Source organism: Agelaius tricolor, unplaced genomic scaffold (genome assembly GCF_023055355.1).
Source record: "Agelaius tricolor isolate 1412-34295 unplaced genomic scaffold, bAgeTri1.0.p SCAF_1, whole genome shotgun sequence".
Lineage (NCBI taxonomy): Eukaryota > Metazoa > Chordata > Aves > Passeriformes > Icteridae > Agelaius > Agelaius tricolor.
Window position 1 is genome coordinate 36,832,634 of NW_027269261.1, and position 19,518 is coordinate 36,852,151.

Here is a 19,518-nt window from a genome sequence, read left to right on the forward strand (position 1 = left end):
TACTGCTGCTGTCCCTCCCTATTTTTTCTTGTGGACCACAAAAGATGACATCCTAGCATGTTTTTGAACAAGTGTTTTCCTCATGCAAAGAGAACTGTGTCTGCAGAACAATCCCTATCAAATTATTTTACTTATATTGGCAGGGGAGGGCAAAACCCCCTAAGATCTTTCCTTTGTTTAAATGCATTTCCTGCCTTCCTTACTGCTATAGACTGTGTTGTGACAGGCCTATTTATAGTCCAAAGAAAGGAAAAAGCAACACTGGAGGCAGGAAAACTAAGTTGGGAAAGAATAGAAGGAAGTGTGGCTGCCATTTAGCCAAACAATCTCGAACTAATTGAGCTCAAAGGAGCCCCAGCCCCAGTGAAGCTGCTGGGAGGGATCAGAGCACAATCCTGCTTCTCTCTGCAGGGCCCTGCCAGGGCTGCTGAGTGGGAGAGCCATGGGCAGGACACTGCTGGGAGCAAATCACCTCAGCATCTCGAGGTCCTGAGAAGAAATCTTTGAAAAAGGACAGTGGTGCAAGTTGGATCCCTGTCAAATCAAGGTAAGTGCCTCCTTCTGGCATTTCTGCTTGCTGCATGCTCCACTTCTTTTCAGGTGTGGCCAGGCTGGTAAACCAAAAAAGAATGATCTTTGGAGAAGGAATGGCAACTGACTTTTAGCTAAATGTTTGACAGGATATCTGATTTTTAGATAAAGAAATCTGAATTCACTTATGGACTCCTCAGAACTTCTCTTAAGCAAAAGAAACCTTTGCCATAAATCCATGACATAGCTGCTGTTTTCCTGACTTGTGTCGTGTTCATCTTGCAGATTGTGATTAAGTACTTGAGAAATGTTATGGCAAATGTATGCCCCAAAGGAAAATATGATGTTAACTCTACATTCATTTAAAAATATAGATTTAGAGAAAGACAGAGGGAGAGAAAAGTATATGAAAGATATCTTTATAAGAAAGTAGAGACTTCTCCCAGAAGTCTCTGTGCTATCAGAAAGTAAGAAGTATATGAAAGATATATATATTCTAGATGTGTTAATATGGAATATAGAAACACATCAAAATGTACATAATGTAAGTTTTGTGATAATTTAGTCTTATGATGTAGACTTGAAGGTAGGACCTTAGCCTGAATTAAAATAATTGAAAGTTTCTAGAGTTTTAGAATTTATTGTGACAAGTAATTTGTGTGTGTGTGTGCGTGCATATATACAAAAATATACTACATATAGATATCAAATCAAGATATAGTATTCATTGTTGCTTGCATTGCAATACTACAAGCTGTCATTCTGAGGTCTAATTTAAACTGACAGTAGAATATGAGTGGAAATTTCTAATCTGCTGATTTTCAGATACTATACACAATATCACACTATCATGACTGAGTGTGTAAAAAGCACCATTCTAAGATAGATCAGTGTACAGACCATATTAATTCACTGAGTCACCATCAACAAGACAGGCTTTTTAGATGGAAAAATTGTGGTTTTTAAGATAGTGTTTGATTTTTTTGACTCTCAGCATGTCCTTCGCACTTCTAACGAAGGAAAGACTGTTGTGATTTGAGGCAGCAGAATAGAAGCTGTAGAATAACAGACTCAGGTTTTCATCATGCAATTTTTATCTTCTTTGAAAAGGTTATTCTATGAGAATAACCTTTGTATTAGTCTTATTGGGGTTAACACATTGCCTCTAAGCATATGCTGTTCAGATGATTAATTTCTTATGCAGATGTTGTCTAGGATTAGGGGTTTATGGTAAAAAGTTGCTGGTGACTACAAAGGAAGTGTGATGTGTTGTTATTCTACTGTATCCCCATAGGATGCTATTATGTTTAGAGTCTGCTATTGTGAAGATAGCAAGGCAGGATGTCACCCATGTAGGTGAAAAGCCTCGACAGGACAATTGTAAACAGCAGCAGTCTGCTGAAACCCTGAAACACCAGAGGGGTGCCAAGCAGCAGCTCCAATGAAGCAGATGAGAGCCAACACTCATGGAAAGGATCAGGCCTTTCTTTGTCTGATTTCAAAGTACTCAGCATTTACAGTGATTCTCAGTAATTTACAGTGGTTCTAGGTGGTTATAAGCCTGATCTTGTGAAGACTAAAATGGCAGTAAAACTAGAAGCTTGTACAGATATTTGCAAGAGAAAGCTCTTTAGAGTGCAATTTGAGTAACTAGCATAGCATGCTCCAGTGCAGGTAGCATTCCTTGTTTTCAGTTTCAGTAACTGATTGCCCTGTGCAAAAACTAAGCAGAAACAGAAAAAGAGCATTTTAATTTAAAAACTTAGGAAACATTGCAATTTCTGGTGTTGAATAAGTGCAACCATTTCCCTGAGATGCCAGCTGCACAGCAACTACAATACAACTACAATGCAACTAAACAGTACACGCCATATCATTCAGATTTATTTATTCAGGTCAGCAGGACTCACCACATTTTATAAAAGCTTGGTACCACTGCATGAATGTAGCAAAACAGATACATTTCCTTAGCTCTAAGGAGAAGATCATTTACAAATCAGCCAGTTGTTGTAGTTTACAGGAAAAGGTGATCAAAAACGTACTGATGCACTCTCACTTTTGTCTTTGGAAAAAATATTACAGATGGTACTTGAAAATTCCCTACTTAATACTCTTAATAAACACACACATATAAAGATGTGTTTCTAAACTGCAAGAGTTCACATGTTCATGAGTTCAAAGTTTGCAAACAGAGGGTTTTGTCCTGAAGATAGAATCATGAGGAAAAATGCTTCACTGAAAGAGTGATTGGGCACTGGAATGGGCTGCCCAGGGAGGTGGTTGAGTCACCATCCCTCGAGGTGTTTAAAAAAAGACTTGATGAGGCACTCAGTGCCATGGTTTAGCTGATAAGGTAATGGTAGGTCACAGGCTGGGACTCCATGATCTCAAAGGTCTTTTCCAACCTAGTTTATTCTGGGATTCTGTGATTTCAGAAGGCTTAGAATGAAATTTACACCCCAGCACCTTATAAAATCTTACCACCTGCTAGGGTCTAAGTACTCTGCAGGAGATTCTTTCTACATAAACACTTTAGAGTGTTCACAAGTACTAACAGAGCTGCAATTATTAAAGCTCCAAGCTAAAAATTAAATATGAGAATTTGATATACCAGAAGGAAGTTGAGGTTCACATGCTTCCTACCCTGACATTATTTTACCAGGTAATTAAAGAGGTTTAGGGTTGTCAAATAAATACCACAGTCAGCTGTCACTACTGTGTGGGCAGTATGGATTTCTGGTTCCAGGAAATCTGACTGACTTGAAGAAAAATCTCATGACTTAAAAAGTAATGCACTTTGGGTGACAAGTCATGCCATGCTTTCCTGCAAAGCTAGTTCAGCTTTAGTAAGATTTATTATTCCTCATGCAATTGCTCTGGTGTAAGTATCTTAATTTCTCTCTAGGCCCTTATTCCACTCTACCAGACACTGTTACAAGGAAGCTTTGTATGCAGAGTCACCATTTAGTCAGGCCCACTAACATTATAGAAAAAAAAGAGCAGGGAGTTGTTTGGAGTAGTCAAAGCAAGATTTTTCAAGAACACATGTACAGTCTACAGTAGTCTCACTCAAAAAACAGAACAGGGGAAGAGGGAACACCAAAAAAAATCCCAGTTAAAACACATTAGGAAATCAACATTCCATATTGGACAGCATCAAAATAGTTCTCCAAAGAGATGCAGCTGCCCAACACAACAGAAATATTAGTGTTAACAAATATTTTTTTATAATGTCTAAAACACCTAGCTCATAACTATGTGCTGAATAACATCCTGACTCGTGAAAATGTTTATGCAGGTGCTTAAATTTAAGCGTATGGGCAGTCTCATTGATTTCAAGCAAAATTATTTCAACAGACTGATAAAATTTAAAGCCTGGCAGAGTCATTAGATCATCTAGTCTGACTACAAACACAGCATGTTAATTTCACCATTTCTTTTATCCAAAACCCAAAAGCTTCCCTGCTTACAAGAGAAGAGTATGGATAAAAGTTTAAGGGGAAGATCACAATGTTCTACACGCATGAGCAGTGACCCACAACAGTGAGACTTGACCAACAAATCCTTTAGCTCAAACAGGAATTAAATGTGCAGGCTTTGCACCAACTTACTGCACAAGGGTGCAGGTCAATGTGTGTATGGAAGATGGACTGTTTCTCCCAGAAGCCTCTGTGCTATCAGAAAAAGCCATTAACTTCACTTGGGTTGCTTTCCTACTCTTCTAGTGGACTAGAAAAGTACTGTTGCATAAGCAAGGATTTTAAAAAAAGCTTCTTTAAAACCAATCTTTATGCCAAAGTGCAGATATATTTTTTTACCTGAAGTTCTCTCATTCACCCCAGCAAATTGTGGTACAAAATAAGGAGCCATTGTTCAGAAACAGATGAAACATAGATACATTAACCAAATAGAAAAATACATCTTGAATGAATCTGTCAAATCTCTTACTTGGTCACACCTAGGCAGTTTAAAAAGACTTATTATCTGAACAACAGATGAGAAAAAGTGGGAGACTTGACCTGGGCTCTCCTTTCCAAGGATTAGTAGCAGTGAGTTTCTGCTGCATGTACACACAGCAGCAGCAGTGATGTTGAAGGATATGTACAATATATGATATTAACAAAAAAAAAAAAGAGGGGGAACAAGAAAGACTGTCTTGGAGTACAAGTTCACCTGGTCAATAACCATGCAGTTATCTTCGTATCTTAGGTTACAAAAAAAAAAAAAATTGGCTTTGAGAAATATTTTTGTCTTTATCTTCTTCCTATGTAAGCTGAGTTTCAGGGTTGGTAATCTCCTTGTTACTTAGTATAGTACTTCCTGGGAAGCAGAGGGGCACCCTGGGGGAAGGAAAAGCTTTCCCCAGCTTTTGGCAGCAGAGGGAAATGGCAAACACTCTACCTTATGTAGAGGTAGATTCAGTCCTCTGCTCTTCTCCTAAACTCCCTGCAGCAACTTGCTCTCACCTGGATGTCATCTCTGCAGTGTCCCTTCCCAACCCCCTCTCTAGTAAGGGCTGCAGACTCAGTTGTCACAACGGTCCCCAGCAAACTCTGAGGACTCAAACAACTGTGCAGTGCAAAACACAGCCCTGCTCTAATGGTTCTGTAGTGCAGCACCACACAGCCCCAGGAAAATGAAAATGCAAAGTGGCCACCCTGTTGCCAGTATTGCAATGAAGATGTGCCACTTGGTCAAGACAGCAGAAATGCAGTGAACAGCCAGAGCAGTTATGGTGTGACACAGAGCACTGTGTGCAGTCTGCTCTGCCTGCATGGTCCAGCCATGCACCAAATAACTCCATTGGTGGGGCTGGACAAAAGAAGTTAAAGTCAAGCTAACAGATCTAGCATGATCTCACTAATTGATTAATGACTGTTTACATTATAGAGCTGTAATTCACCTGGGTTAGAAAGAATAGAAAGTAACGTGTACCAACATCTCTGTTTAGACAGCTCAGCATCCTTAGAATTCTTTATATTCTAACACACCTTTTTTTCCAGCCTAGTGTTCCAGCATAGTGTTCCATTGTTGTTTTGGATTATTACCATACCACAATTATCTTGGAAGGCTGGAGACAAAGATAAATCTTCAAAGATGAGGTCATTACTAAAGGGAAAAGGAAAATCAAATTCAGTCTCAATTGAACTACAAAATATGCTTCATAACTTCATAAATGGGAACAGGCAAGAGAGAGAAGTGGATTAATGCTGATTTTTTCCATGCTGCTTGACCTCCTTCCCAAGCATGGGTAGTCTCTTCTTTCTCTCTTAAAAAAAAGAACTTTCATACAGCCTTCATATAGTGCTGTGGTTTCATACTGAAACACAGCCTGTGTGGAATTCTGGACCCAGCACATCCCTGATATCCTTCTATTCATTCAGATATATTCCATTAGGAATAACTGTCTTAAGCAATAGTTAAAAGCAGTAAAAATGTAAAAGAGGAGGATAATGGCCTTATAACACTAGAAGAAATTGAACTGGAACTAACAGCAGAGAAGGCCCCAGAGTAAAACAAGTGTAATAAATCCAGCAGTTATATATAGAGACCTTGGCCCCAAGGGGCTCTGTCATACAAAATATTAAGTGTTGTGACTATAATAAGCAAATCTCCTCTCAGCTAGGGAGTATGGAAGCAATAGACTCTCTCTTGTCTTTGCACTGAATACTTCATGCCTAGTAGGAAGGCACAGATGCATGCAAATTCACTCATCTCAGAGTAAGCTGGGAGCATGAACCCTGAGACATTTGCAGCAGATTTCAGACAGGCTGCTGGATAACAGAGTCTGGCTGATAAACATGCTGTGTGTGGGACTAAGTGGAGATCCTGCCTGACAGCTCTGTCAGGGTAGGCATTTGTGGTCCATGCCTCATTTTACATACAGTGCATAAAAAATGCTACTGTTCATAGGCAAGCAGTGCATTCATTTTTAGTATTTTGACAGAAACTGTTTAAAAAAGGTCAGGTTTTTATTCTAGAGAGAAGGAAATAGCCTTGGGTTTTTTCTCTTTTCTGGGTCTGTTAGCAGTCTCCATTGTTTCCACTCTTGCCATGTCAATGCAAATGGACTGTGTCATGCTGCAGCTTGGCACCTCTAAGTTGGTACTTACTCAGTACCAGCCTGAGCTGCATCACTGGGGAAAAACTGACTGACCAAAGCAAGAGCCACTGTGACAGCAGTGGTGACAACATGTTTGTCAAAATTATTAAGGTGAAAAAAAAAGTTTTTCACTATTCAGGCGTAGCACAAATTTGGCAGATAACATTCTCTCTGTTGTAAAATTTGAGTGAACATAATTCTCAGAAATTATTTATTCAAGACAAAGTTGACAGCAGTTGAACTTACAATAGGAGAGACAAGTAAAATGCAGAAAGCTAGGTACTTTCAGTAAAACAAAAATAAGTGCATTTTAAACTTTAAAACATTTGTTCACTGAATTGAAAACTTTCTGTGCAACTATAATTTCATTTAAAGTCTGAGAGAGGATGTCATGAAGAACTCAGAAAAAAGCTCTGATGTTATACTCTTGGTCACTTGTATTAGTTTCCACCAAGTGTGGGAAAAAACCCATACTTTCTGGAGATTTTTAAATGGTAAAGGAAGTACTGATTAGCTCAAAGTTACCAGATGCAGAAAAGACAACAAAAACTGAGCGCTGCTGTACATTCAACATTACAGCAATGTCCCATCTTTGTTCAGCACATCACTCACAATGAGGATGGCTGGAGAAACCTGGAGAACAAATCTCTTCCAAATACACAAGTCTGTTTAGAAATCTTCAATCTAGACAGTATTGGAAAAAAACCCTTTATGACAGATGTGCTTTTGTGCTACTGTATCTAAGTCTGGAATTACTGGAACACACTCTTCAAGCTCTGTTCCTGAAATGAGCATATCCACCCTGTGGAATATAACTATTCAATGTAGTTGGTAACAGACAATGAAGAGCTTTTGTTGCTTTGGTTTTTTGGGTTTTTTTTGTAATCATGGGTCTATTGTCACTGCTACAGAAGCTGTCCTTGGTGCCTGCTATCACTGCATGGCACAATTTCACCCTATCTCTTAGCAAGGGAAATGTCAGCCTGCTTTAGCATTCACAGTGCAGAACAACTTTTATTTTTCATTCCATCTCTGTACTTCAAGGTGAAACAAAATCAAGTAAAGTGAACTGGAAATAAAGAACAGTGCTCTTACAATTTTTGTAACAATTTTAATAATTAAAATTTCTTACACATGTCTATATAAGGAAGAAAATATAAATTTCCAGCTTCTCTGTGAATACTGTGGGCTTTGGAAAGGCAGGAATAAGTGTGATAAGGGTTGTCTTGTGGATGGGGGTATTTTTGTTTGAGTAGGTTTGAGGTTTTCATTCATCCCATCAGTCATTGTCATCCCCTTTCTAAATCTGAGAACCAAAGATAGAGAAAAAATAAGACCATCCCCTATTTTTCATGCCAAATTTGTAATCCCTGAAGTCTAGTATCTCCCTATACTTCTTTAAAGAAAATATCACAAAAGTTAAGATACAATTCCCATTAACCTGCAGCTGTGGGTGCACAGCATTTCCACAAACCAGTGTACAGATTCCAATCTGGACATCAAGAGGAGGAAAGGAGGAAAAGGAGGGACCAGTAATGTACATGAGAGAAAAGGCTGCCTTCCACCTTTATCTTTAAGCTTCATTCTTCCACCTCCCATCTCTGCCTCCTGGATCCTCTCTCCTTTACTCTTGTAGGTCTGTGCTTCACAGCTGGATGATGTTCATCCAAACAGATGATCCTCACAGGTCCCTTCAAACTGAGATATTCTATTCTATTCTATTCCATTCCATTCCATTCTATTCTATCCTATCCCTTCCATTCCAGACATACTGCTTCTGGGTTTTCCACTAAGCAGACCAAGTGCTTAGGAGAAAACTAGGAGCCATCCAAAGGTGGTGGAAAGGCAGCCTAGAGGACAAGGCAGAGCCCCTCTGGAACATGGCATAAGAAGCACTCAGGGCACAGACTACTGGCAGAGTGGCTTAATTCCCAGAGAATTCAGGAGTCACAATAACAAGTGAAAACCTTGGTCAGAGGCTTATAGCTGGGCTGAATGTTTACTAGGTCAACAAAAAAATCCCCCATTGCCTGCCATGGTGCAGCTGAGCAGTCAAAAAGTAGGTCTGTACTTCATAGACTAGAACTACTACTGTTGTTCAACTTGAAAGACATGTTTAACAGAGCACAACAATTTTTTCCATCCATAATTTCTGACAATAGAGTTACTGGATATTTTAGCTTAATTCACAAGCTCTGAATTTCAGATGGGTACACAGCATATCAAACTTCCATTCAAATTATTATATTCTCATATACTTAAATCAGTGAAGGGCACTGCTTTCCAATGAAAAGCAACCAGCAGCCTTGACTCTAAGCATTGCTCTAGGCTCCCTTATGACATTTAATTGATGATATAAAGGAAGGACTGATATCAGGGCTCATATCCAGGGATGCCCTAATTTGATAACTTATCCTCTCAACTCTTACTCTTTTAGAGGAAGTGTGACTACTGTGTGTACCCTTGGGCACGAAAGGGGAGGTACACTGGGCATTTGCAGTACTCCTGTGCCCCCTAGAGCATTGCACTGAAGAACTGGAACTGACTTAGATTGCTAGGGATGTAATATAGCCCATAAATGTTTAAAACTGATTTAAAGCAATGTAAGGTTGAGAGCCTTATATGCAGTATTTTCAGCAAAATTTCTTATCTGATCTGCCCCTCATATGTCCTTTAGCTGGAAGCTGTGTGTAAGAGCTGTTGCACTATTTATAGCAGCCCCTTTAATCAGACTTAGGTATTTATAAAGCATCCTGTCTGGTGAAGGCTTCCATGGTCTGCTTTCATTCACTTCAGCTGATAGTGAAGGCTATATAAGATCTGGGACAGTGAGGCAGACCAGCAAACCAGGCAGTTTCTCTGTTAGCTTTGAGTTCTCTATGCTCTAAAATACTGAAGTCTAATATAGTGCAGCCATTTAGGAAACAAACCTAGCAACACAGACTTGCAGTTAGTATAACCTGACATTTATGTCCACTGAGAGTCTTACACCTGTTCCATAAATTCCAGAGGATCATATTAACAGAAAAGAGACATTTTCAGGCAACCCACAGAACAGAGGTCCATAATTGCCACATGAAGAAAATAACTCTATAGTTCAAAATTCTGCACAGTATCAAAGCACTGATGTTGAGATAAGCTCTCTATCAGTGAGCAATTTCTAAATTAAAACACCTACAGTTAATTAAATGACACAAACAAGGCATAGCCAAGTGCATTAAAAAAAAAAAAAAAAGAGAAACAACAGTTTTTAAAAAGCCATGAAATAAAGCCTCTCCTACCATAAGAAGAGGCTCTGGACCCATTTATCCAGCATCAGTAAAAGCAAAAATCTTCCTAATCTCAACCCAAACTAAAATGGACTTTTCAGTACTTCTCATGTCTCATTTCAGCATGACTGAGAAATCTGTGTTCATCTCTCAGTTTTTATTTGAGGCATTAATCATAGAATCTTTTGAGTTGTAAGGAACCCACAAAGATCATCGTGTCCTACTTGCAAATGAATGTCCATGGAGAAAGAAATGTACCCTTTTCAGTCCAGTCTTCATTTGTTTTCTCAGCAGAAAGGGAAGGCAGAATACAGTTGTATTCCACACAGCAAAGCTTTTGTCATATTTAAGATGCTATCTGATAGATGTAAGAACACAACACTTAATGTTTTGTAGCTGCATTAACTACCTGATCTTTTGTATGTTGGTATTTTTTTAAAAAAACAGGAAAGAATAGAAAAAAGGGAAAACCTCCACAAAATTTTAAAGACCTTTATTTTCAGGAATTATTTCCCTGTTCTGTTTCACAATGACTTAAAATTGTCTGTCTAGCATGAGGATAGATAAACTTTTTCCCACATAAACCGCAGTTTACGGTAGTATTTTCAGAGCCATAAAAATTAATTTATTTCTCTACTCATTTCAGAAAGTACAAAGGCTACTTTTCTTTTTAGGGAGTGTATCCCAAGCTGTTTGTGGAATATTGCCATTCAGTCATTCTCATCAAATTATGTTCCTATGTGGAGCATGGCTACCAAATGGAGCCAGCTATTCAGTGCAGAGTGATGACATTGTGCTCTCTGCTATTTCAAATGGCCCAGGTACAACCAATATTTAATCAATTATATGAATGGTTGCTGATAAATGTAAAAGAGTGCAGATGATATTGCATAGTCAGAGAAATGGGCAAAGTAATAAAAATGGTATTTGTGGACAAATAGATTATTTTGAAACACATTTCAGTCATGTTTTCTTCAGTATCAAAAAGGAGTAATTTTGCTCAAAGTTCTAAAGAAATTTAGGATTTAATTTAATTTTAAAGTTGCATGTAAAGTTACCTTTGATCTCAGTGCATTTTAGGGGAAATGAAATGGCATTTATCAAGAATAACTGATTTGTTCAATGGGCTGTGCCTTAAAGCACAGTGAGTGCCTTCTCCTTTCTCTGAGCGAGGCCAGGAGTTTATATCCAGTTCTGCAGTCCATGGCCAGGGTCTGCTGGAACTTCCAACTCAGTTCTGCCAGGGCAGCTCCCACTCCCTTTTGGAAATTGCCATTCCTCCGGTGGCCTAAATTTAAATGAACTCGTTCCTCGTGGGTTTATTTTTCATTTTTAAATTCATCATTTTTACAGCCTCCTTTTTTAGAGCCTCCTCAGCAGCTGTGCTGGGTCACAGAGCCCCATGCCCTGGGACAGTCTCCCAGAGTCTCCCAGGACAACATGAGGAGCAGCTTGCTCAGGTACTGCCCAGCCTGACTGCACATCAGGACACACCTGCAGCAAACATTCCCTGTTTCCAGGCCTTCCTCCTCCCTCTGCACTGACCTCACTCAGGCCAAGAGGAGGCCAGGTCTCATGCAAAGCTCAAGCCTTTTGAGGAGGAACCCCATCCCCAGAGCTCCTTTGCCCCCAGGCTGGGACAGGAGCCTCCCCATAGCTGCATACACCCATGCCTGGCTGGGTTGGGAGAGCTCCTTCAGGGCAAGACGTTGTTCTCTGGAAACTTGTTTCCCTGAGAAACAGGAGAAGCTCACAAAGGCAGGCGTGGGTAATTAGCACAAGGGCTTCTTCCCTGCTCCAGGCTATGCTGGCAGCACTGCTGGCTGCATGGTTTTGTAACCATGTGCTGGTTTATATAATATGAAGAGCTGGGTAAGGTCAAAGGAAGCGACCCGAGTTACCCTTTGTCACTGCAGACTTCATCTTCAGGGATTTGCTGGCTTTCATTGGATTCTGACAAATGTGCCAGCTAGATATGCAATTCTATTTTAACAATTTTACAAACAGGCACCTAGGTCTGAGAAATTCCCTTAATCTGCCCAAATCTTGGTTCCAGCACTATCTATTGGTGCAGTTTGTATTTCAGAAAAATGCCCTGTAATGCCCTTTGTAATCCAATGAGACTGTGCCGTCTTGCAGGATCTGGATTGCTTACCAAACATCAAAATACCATTACCACACCATATCCTGATGGACAATTGCCTGTGTACCTTCAATCTTGCCAGTATGCAGTACTGCAAGGGTTTCAGCACAGTGTATCCTATATGTGGGATGGGAATTTCAGAAATTCAGAAAATGATCTTTTGCACCTCACCCTTGAAATACCATTGACTGTACGCCTTTGTCCTTAAATACCTAAATATCTTTAAATGTGTGACCAAGCTAAAGGGAGTTAAGCATAAAGTCTCAGTTGAATTTCAGTAATGTGTGACTACATATCACCCTGGAAAATTCCATCAAAATCTGTTCCTTTCTTGACTTCAGCATTTCTCCTTCATTTGTCCTACATCTGGGAACGTGGGGATAAGGAAGCTTTTTTTTGCTCTCTCTGTTTAGACTGATAGTCCTCACCTTAAAGGGTCTGTCTCAGCCTGACTATACAATGTCTGGCCAAATGCAGCCACAAAATCCATTATGTAAAAGTGCCAGATGCCAAAATTAAAATGATCTCCTTTATTAATACTGACCATTCTACTGTCCAAACACAAAAGATAGTAATGTTACCCTTAAGAACAACTAATCCCCAAAAGTGGGATTGTTCATGTATTTTGCATGATCACTGGAGTGGCCTGGTATTAAAGACACTAAGAATGCAACAGTATTTTAAATTTTACTGTTTCTGTTTAAATTCCTGCATTAAAACACAGCAAAGTCTGAAGTCAGAAAAAACCTGAAGCAATCAACAGGGTTGTGTTTAACTTTCCACTTGTGCTGCCCCTACTGTCGATTAAGGCTTATCTACTGTTTGGTGTTAGTCATTAAAAAAAACCCTACCAACAAAAAACCAGAAGTTATGGAGCACACAGCGCCGTGTTCCAGTCAAATGCTCCAGCAAAGGCTGCTATTATGAAAAGGATTTTCTAATAGGGGGAATAATGATCTTCAGATTCTAACCTCCTGGCACGGCAGTGCGATTTATCAGGAGGGGCATGTGACTAGTTAAGACACACAGCCCCAGCTTGAAGGAAACAGCTGCTCATTTCATGCTTTAGCACTTGGCAGCTGGACAAGGAAGGGTGATGTTTGTGTTGAATACCTCTGCAGAACCAAGTACAGTAAGTGATTTTCCCTGTTTTTGATTTTTTTTTCCTAAACTGTCACTGCTTTCCCATTTTCATCCTAGACCTTTCATAAAAATACTTGAAAGAGTGAAGCATATTTTTGAAACTTCATTGATAAGCAGTCATTCATGCTCAGATTGCCTGCGTTTTTCTGACCTGTGATTAACAGCATTGTTTTTGGTCTTGCGGGAACAAGGCAGGTACGGCGTTTTGCCCTCGTGCTAGCCAGGAAGGGACTATGGTGCTCATTTACTCAGATGATGGAGGGAGGAGGCTGTTTGTGATGATTGTATTTTCCTTTCCCTGTAGAGGTAGTCAATAGGTAGGGATGCAACTTGAGTATAGAGAAATTTCAGTGTTCGGCTTAAAAGTACCAGTGTAAGGAATTGACAGAGGTACTCCCTCAAAACAGTGCAATCAATCTGAGCAAAATTGCTTGTGACTGGTTACTTTCTGAGGGTGAATGGAGAGATTTTTTTAAAGGAAATGTACCAGTAGAGAAATGCAGGAAGACTGAAGATGTACTGAATAAGATACTATTGAGCCATTCTGAATAATAATGAATAATTAGACTGTGAAGATTGAAAAATTGCAAAAAACAGGGAAGGAGTCTCCTAAATTTCTTCAAGTTCTTAACTCAATTTATTTTTGGGTACTTGCATGTTTTGTGGTTTTGCTTCATGAATGATTGATGTCCCTGTCTGATAATTTTTGACTCTTACAGTCTGAAGTTTTCTTTCAAAACCAGAGTGTAGGATACATAAAAAGGAACTTTTGATCAATTATTTACATAGAGATGAATCAGGTTTCTTTGGAGGAAGACTTAGGAGGAACAGGAGCAGGTGAATGAGTGATGGACCTTGATATGTGATAAGACTAAGGTGCTCTGGGGAAGGTTAAGGAGGGGCAGACAGAGCAGTGGGGTCCCGTTGGGGAAGGTCTAAGAGTAAACACTGACAGGTTGCATGCAGTCTCTCCTTTAAAGGTGGGGAGAATAAGCTGTTCAAATATTTCTTTCATAAGAAAGTGAAACATTATTTCTCTTTGAAGACTTTTCTTTTAAACTATAGTTTATGATTTTGACAGTTGATTGGAAATTTTATGGGAAAATGTCAATCGGTTTCAATTCTTCACAAAACCAGAAGTCTGTGTGGCTTCCTGCCTGTTTGTGTCTCCAAGGGTAGACTGCCTTTGAACAAAGAGCTGAAGCACACTGCAGCCCTCCCACAGGGATACTGTGGAACACCATTAACAGAGCAGACCCACAGGTCCTGAGGTGCCTGGTGCTGTGTCAGGAACCCGTGCTGCCCTGGGCACCTTGGCTGCAATGGGGCCCCTCCAGCCTGTCCACATCTCCATTCCATGTGGGGCAGGGAGAATAACTTGTTTCCTGTCACTTTTTATTACTGATCCCAGAATAAGTTTATTTTTCTTCAGAACTGTAAGAATTCTGATTTTGAGTAAGATTATGCCGTGGTGTGCTTGTTTCCAGCCACTGCGTTTTGTATTTGTAATGAGTGCTCTGTGTTAAGCAAACTGCCCAGGACTTTTTGCAAACCTAATTTAAACCCCAAATCCACCAGAAAATATGAGGTATGAGCTCAGTCCATACCTGCTGTTACTTCTTCCTCCCTGCTTCTCCAGAACCACTGTGCCAGGGTTGGTGCAGCAGGTTGATGTAAAGCCATAATATGGCTCTGCACCAGCTGGACTGGGAGCCAGCTATGTGTGCCTCTTGTGCAGCTGATTAATTCTCCTGCAGAGCTGGGAGTTAAGTGGAATATAAAAGAGGCAACATCATGATTGCAAAGTAAACATTAGATAAGTGCACTATGGAGCTTGCCTTCAGGTAATAATGTCTGAAAACATCTTCTTACAGTGATAACTGAACTGTCTCTAAGAAATGTGGTGGGAGAACTCAGTTTTGTGCCTCTTTACTGTTGGTTATAAAGGTAATTTGCAATCAAGAAGAATAACTCAACACTTGGATCTGCAAAATTTAAGACAAAAAAACCCTGCTTTATTTACAGCTTCCAGCTGTCATTACTGTATCTGATTCTGATACAGTAATGTAAATTCAGGACTCATGATGAGACTTTTAAATTCTCTGTCCACAAAATAAGGACAACCCGATCATCACAAGATTCTCAAGAGTGTAACTGTTTCAATCCTTATCACTAACTCATTTTGATATGAATATTTACTGTTAAACACAGCCAGTGTACGTTGAGAAATAAGTGCAGTCTTCAGGCTCTTCTCATTTTTTGGCTTTTCTCAGGAATTCTAACTGCAATATCTGTCACTGCAACACCAGACATGGAACACCACTGGGGCACACACTGATTTTGCACTTGAGCAGAAAACACAACCTCTGTACCACACCCTTTTTACATTATTTTATAATTTCCTGATCTCATAAAAAACAATGCTCAGTTTCTTGAATATACACCCCCATTACCTTCATGTAAGTCAGGCAGGTCTGCATAGGCATGAAGCACAGTAATTAAATTTCAGCATTCTTTGCTCTGCCCTTGGATTGCCCCTTGATGGGTCTCTAGAAAGCCAAATATATAACTGAAAGTTCATCCTGGATGGTTTTTTATTACATTGCACAGGAGACTGGGTAATAGTGGGGACACTGCTGTCCCTGTGCAGAAGCTCAGTGCAGACCCTTGTCACTGAGAGTGTCATAAGGTTCCTGTTAAATCTTTTACTCTGAGGAAATGATCAGGGCAGCCTGGCAGGTCTCTGAATGGGTATATTTCTGCTCTGTATCAAAACATGCAGCTGAAAGGCAGCTGCAGTTGTGCTAGCCCCTCTCTCTAGTTGAAAATGCCATTGTACCAAGGAGCCACTCCCAGGATATTTCTGAATAAAGAGAGGAAACTACTTTTAAAAATACTGTAAGGGCACTTGTGTCATTTTCTTTTTTCCTAAGCTACCCAGGCCTGGTTACAATACATTTGTGCAGGTACTCTAAACAACTTGCACTGTCTTCTTTTAACGTATTTATGGCATATTCACTTTTCACTGCTGAATTTGATAAATTTGTTTTCAAGTTGGCCCTTCCTTACAAGTCAGAAATAGCAAGGTTCTATACCTAAGAGTTTGAATCAAAAGCCTGAAACAAATTCTCAGGTCTTCTGACTTTCACTCTTCATTGCTTTTCTCTGTGTTTTTTTCTATTCAATGTGAATAGCCAGTGAAGTAGTACTTTTTCATTAAATGGTTTTCTTATTGGTATAACATATCTAAAAACCACCTGACCATCAGAATAGAGGTGTTCTAATAGGGGGGGAGCTTTTCTCTCGTAATGAATGTAAAAGATTAACAGCTACAAGCACCATCAACATCAACAAAACAGATTTGGTGAGTCCAGTTAAGCTACAAAGTCTAATCCTGCAAATACATAGGTATTTGCTGGGCTGAATTCATGAGAGATCCCATCAGAAACCTCTAAGTGTGTATGAGGTCAGGATCAACGTGTGGGTGGGTGGAAATACCCACAGGGCTGATGTTTACAGCTCAGCAGAAAATACAATTACCCCTGAGAACTACTCTGGTTGTTTTGGTGGCCATCTGCTGTCTCACTTCTCTGAATAACTGCTCCCCTTGACCACATTCAAATAAGTGAAATGGTTTGACTCTCTCTACAGAGTACTCTCCCACCTGTGATTTATGCATATGCTCCTTACTAATGATCTGGAGTTTCTCAGGCAAGGGGAGTGGGCCTGAGCATCTTGAGAACCTGCCAGGCATAATAATTTCTGCAAAATTAGTGAGACCTGAGCTATTCTTGTTCAGATACCTCATATATTTAGTTCCTGCAAAGAGAAAATAACTGTATCACCTTAAATTAACACAAATTTAATATTAATGATTCAGGAGTATGTCTGCTTTGGACTACCACAAAAGTCATACCAAGCTTAATATACAGTAGCTGATATATACATATATTGATATTCCATGTTATATATATCAATACATTTCCATATACAACTCCTTCCACTCCTGTTAAAACTGCCTCTCTTTTCAACCCCTTCTATGGAAACCTGTTCCACTCAGAGCAGTGATGGGCATGTGCAAGGGGGTCTGGAGTGCAAGTGTGTGCAGGAACAGGACCTCCAAGATGAACAAGGATTTTCCATTACTTCTGAAGTATATTTTACTCCTCATGCCTGAAACATGTTGAAAATTTTCAACATAGAAATCAGTCTTAGAGACTGGAATTTAAGTCATACATGATATGATCAAATAGACTGAACATTGCTTGTATGGGGGATATTTGCTTGCTTGCTAAACCTGTTGATAAGGCTTTGACACATGATCAAAGGTTCATATATTCTTTGTCATTATGCTGTGTTCTTGTTCATGTTCTTTAGAAAGATGAACATTTCTCCAGCTTAAACTCTGGTCTCAACAAATTGAATTTCCCTAATCTGAAGTAGCATTATTACAGAAAGGCTTCATAACCCATAATTCAATTAGATTCACCCAATCCATAATCTTGGTGCTGATTCATGTGGCACACATTGGTAAATTGGTTGTTTCACAGCAATGCGTTATTCAAGCCCAGAGCTTGTTTGGAAATTTCTGGTGTTTCCAGTGGGAAGGAAAAAAAACCCAGCTTATGCAAATACATAATTGATTACAGTGGGGAAAATTACATCAGAAAAAGTTTGCTGAATTGGGGCTTGAGTCAACTCACTATCTGGATATATAGTGATGTATCCTCCAAATCAGAATAGCCATGACATTCCAGCCTTATCACACTGTTCATGAAATAGCTTCCTTAAAAGACTAACAATCTCCTCTGCTAAAGATGTCTTGCCTGCTTTAGCTTGGTTACTCATGTTCTACTTTGCTGAATTCATGAACACATACTTCCTGGAACAGCTGCCACCCTTCCTAAAACTCTTGGTTTCCAGGCCCTGCCCTTATGACTGTCTGTATATTTTTATCTTAAGTGGGAATTGGGGCAGGAACTAGAATTCACCTTTTCCCCCCCTCCTGAGTGAATGCTCATCCCCTTAAATTACACAGTCATGCTCTTGCTTGCTTGCTCCCTGCAGACCAAAGAAACTTCATTATTTCAAGTAACATGGAACTACACTGAGGTTCTGAGGATGATGAATCTCCTCTGTAGTCTCAGCCAAGATAGGGTGAGGTCTGGAATCCTTCCATGAACTGGAAGAGTTGATCCTGTGTTTAAGGAGTGTTCAGAGCTCTTGGAAAAAGGAATCTGGGCATCATGATTGCACCTATGTAGCGTGGGATTGACATGTTAGGTGTGACTAAAGGATGCTTAACACAGACAAGGCAGAGGACTTTCGTCTGTACAGATCCCAAAAGGATTTAGGAGTGACCAAAGTAGGGAGCTTCTTGATGTTACTGACTCAGACTTTAATATCAAAAGTGCAGACTTTAATATCAAAAGTACAGGGAGTGGTTACAAGCTCTAGACAGACACCTTCTGGGGTGAGGAGGTGAGAAGTGAAAGACCAGGCTGAGAAACACACCCATGGAGTCAGGCTGTAAAAGGGAGCCAGGATTTGGGCTCTTAATCCTCCTTTTGGATCTAGTTGTCAGCTCATGTTGCAGAACTAAAATAAGAGTCATGGTTTTCAGATGAATGTATCTTAAGTTTACCTCATGTCTGTGTTTCAAAACCATCTCCTTTTTGAATACTCAAACTGATTTAATGATATTGAATTAGAAATTGGTGGAGAATTTGACTTGAGCATGCTTACCTGCTATACTACTGCTTATAGAATTATAGTGTGTTCCTGTAAGTAAGCTTGAAAAAGACCAAGGTGTTTTGAAAGCTTGACTGCAACAGCAGCCAGTCTTTCAATGAGAAATACTGGGGGAAGAAAAACAAGTCCCTAAGCCTCTAAATCAGCTTTTAAATCAATATCTTCCCAGCTCCTTCATCCTTTAATTTCTTCCCCTTACTTGACCATATTTTTCACTTGATATTAGCTTTACTAATAGCCACAGGATTTTTTTTTTTTTAGAATTATTGGAGTTTAGCAGATCCATAAGGAAATTTTGATAAGGTCCTTAAATTTGATGGTTATATGCTAAGGAGTAAAGAGTTATGAGTGTTCTGTATGAATTCAAAACAAACAGGTTTGGTTTAATTCAATAAGAGTCTTTCAAGTTGCTTGGGATGGTCTGAACTGGCCACTGCAAAGTTGTTACACTGCCAATTGACTGGCAGGGTTTTATCTACCACACCAAAAGTGTACTGGGTGCAGAATGTGATTCTCAGCTGTTACAGCTGCAGCAACTGCTCTTGCTGCTTTTCAAATAATGGTGAATCCTTAGCATA

The 19,518-nt window shown here is 39.7% G+C and overlaps 1 protein-coding gene across 5 annotated transcripts in view; it reads left to right on the forward strand.

Moving 5' to 3' along the window:
- The first annotated feature begins 381 nt into the window (after nucleotides 1-381).
- Nucleotides 382-19,518, forward strand: part of RASGRP3 (RAS guanyl releasing protein 3) — a 58,809-nt gene continuing 39,672 nt past the window's right edge. For 2 of the 5 annotated variants that reach the window (XM_071429966.1, XM_071429989.1), the window contains exon 1: nucleotides 382-547. The gene's annotated coding sequence lies outside the window, so the exon portion shown is untranslated. Of the gene's footprint in view, nucleotides 548-12,999; nucleotides 13,179-19,518 lie in introns of those variants that run through there. The other 3 variants (XM_071429972.1, XM_071429963.1, XM_071429980.1) reach the window with 3 other exon arrangements.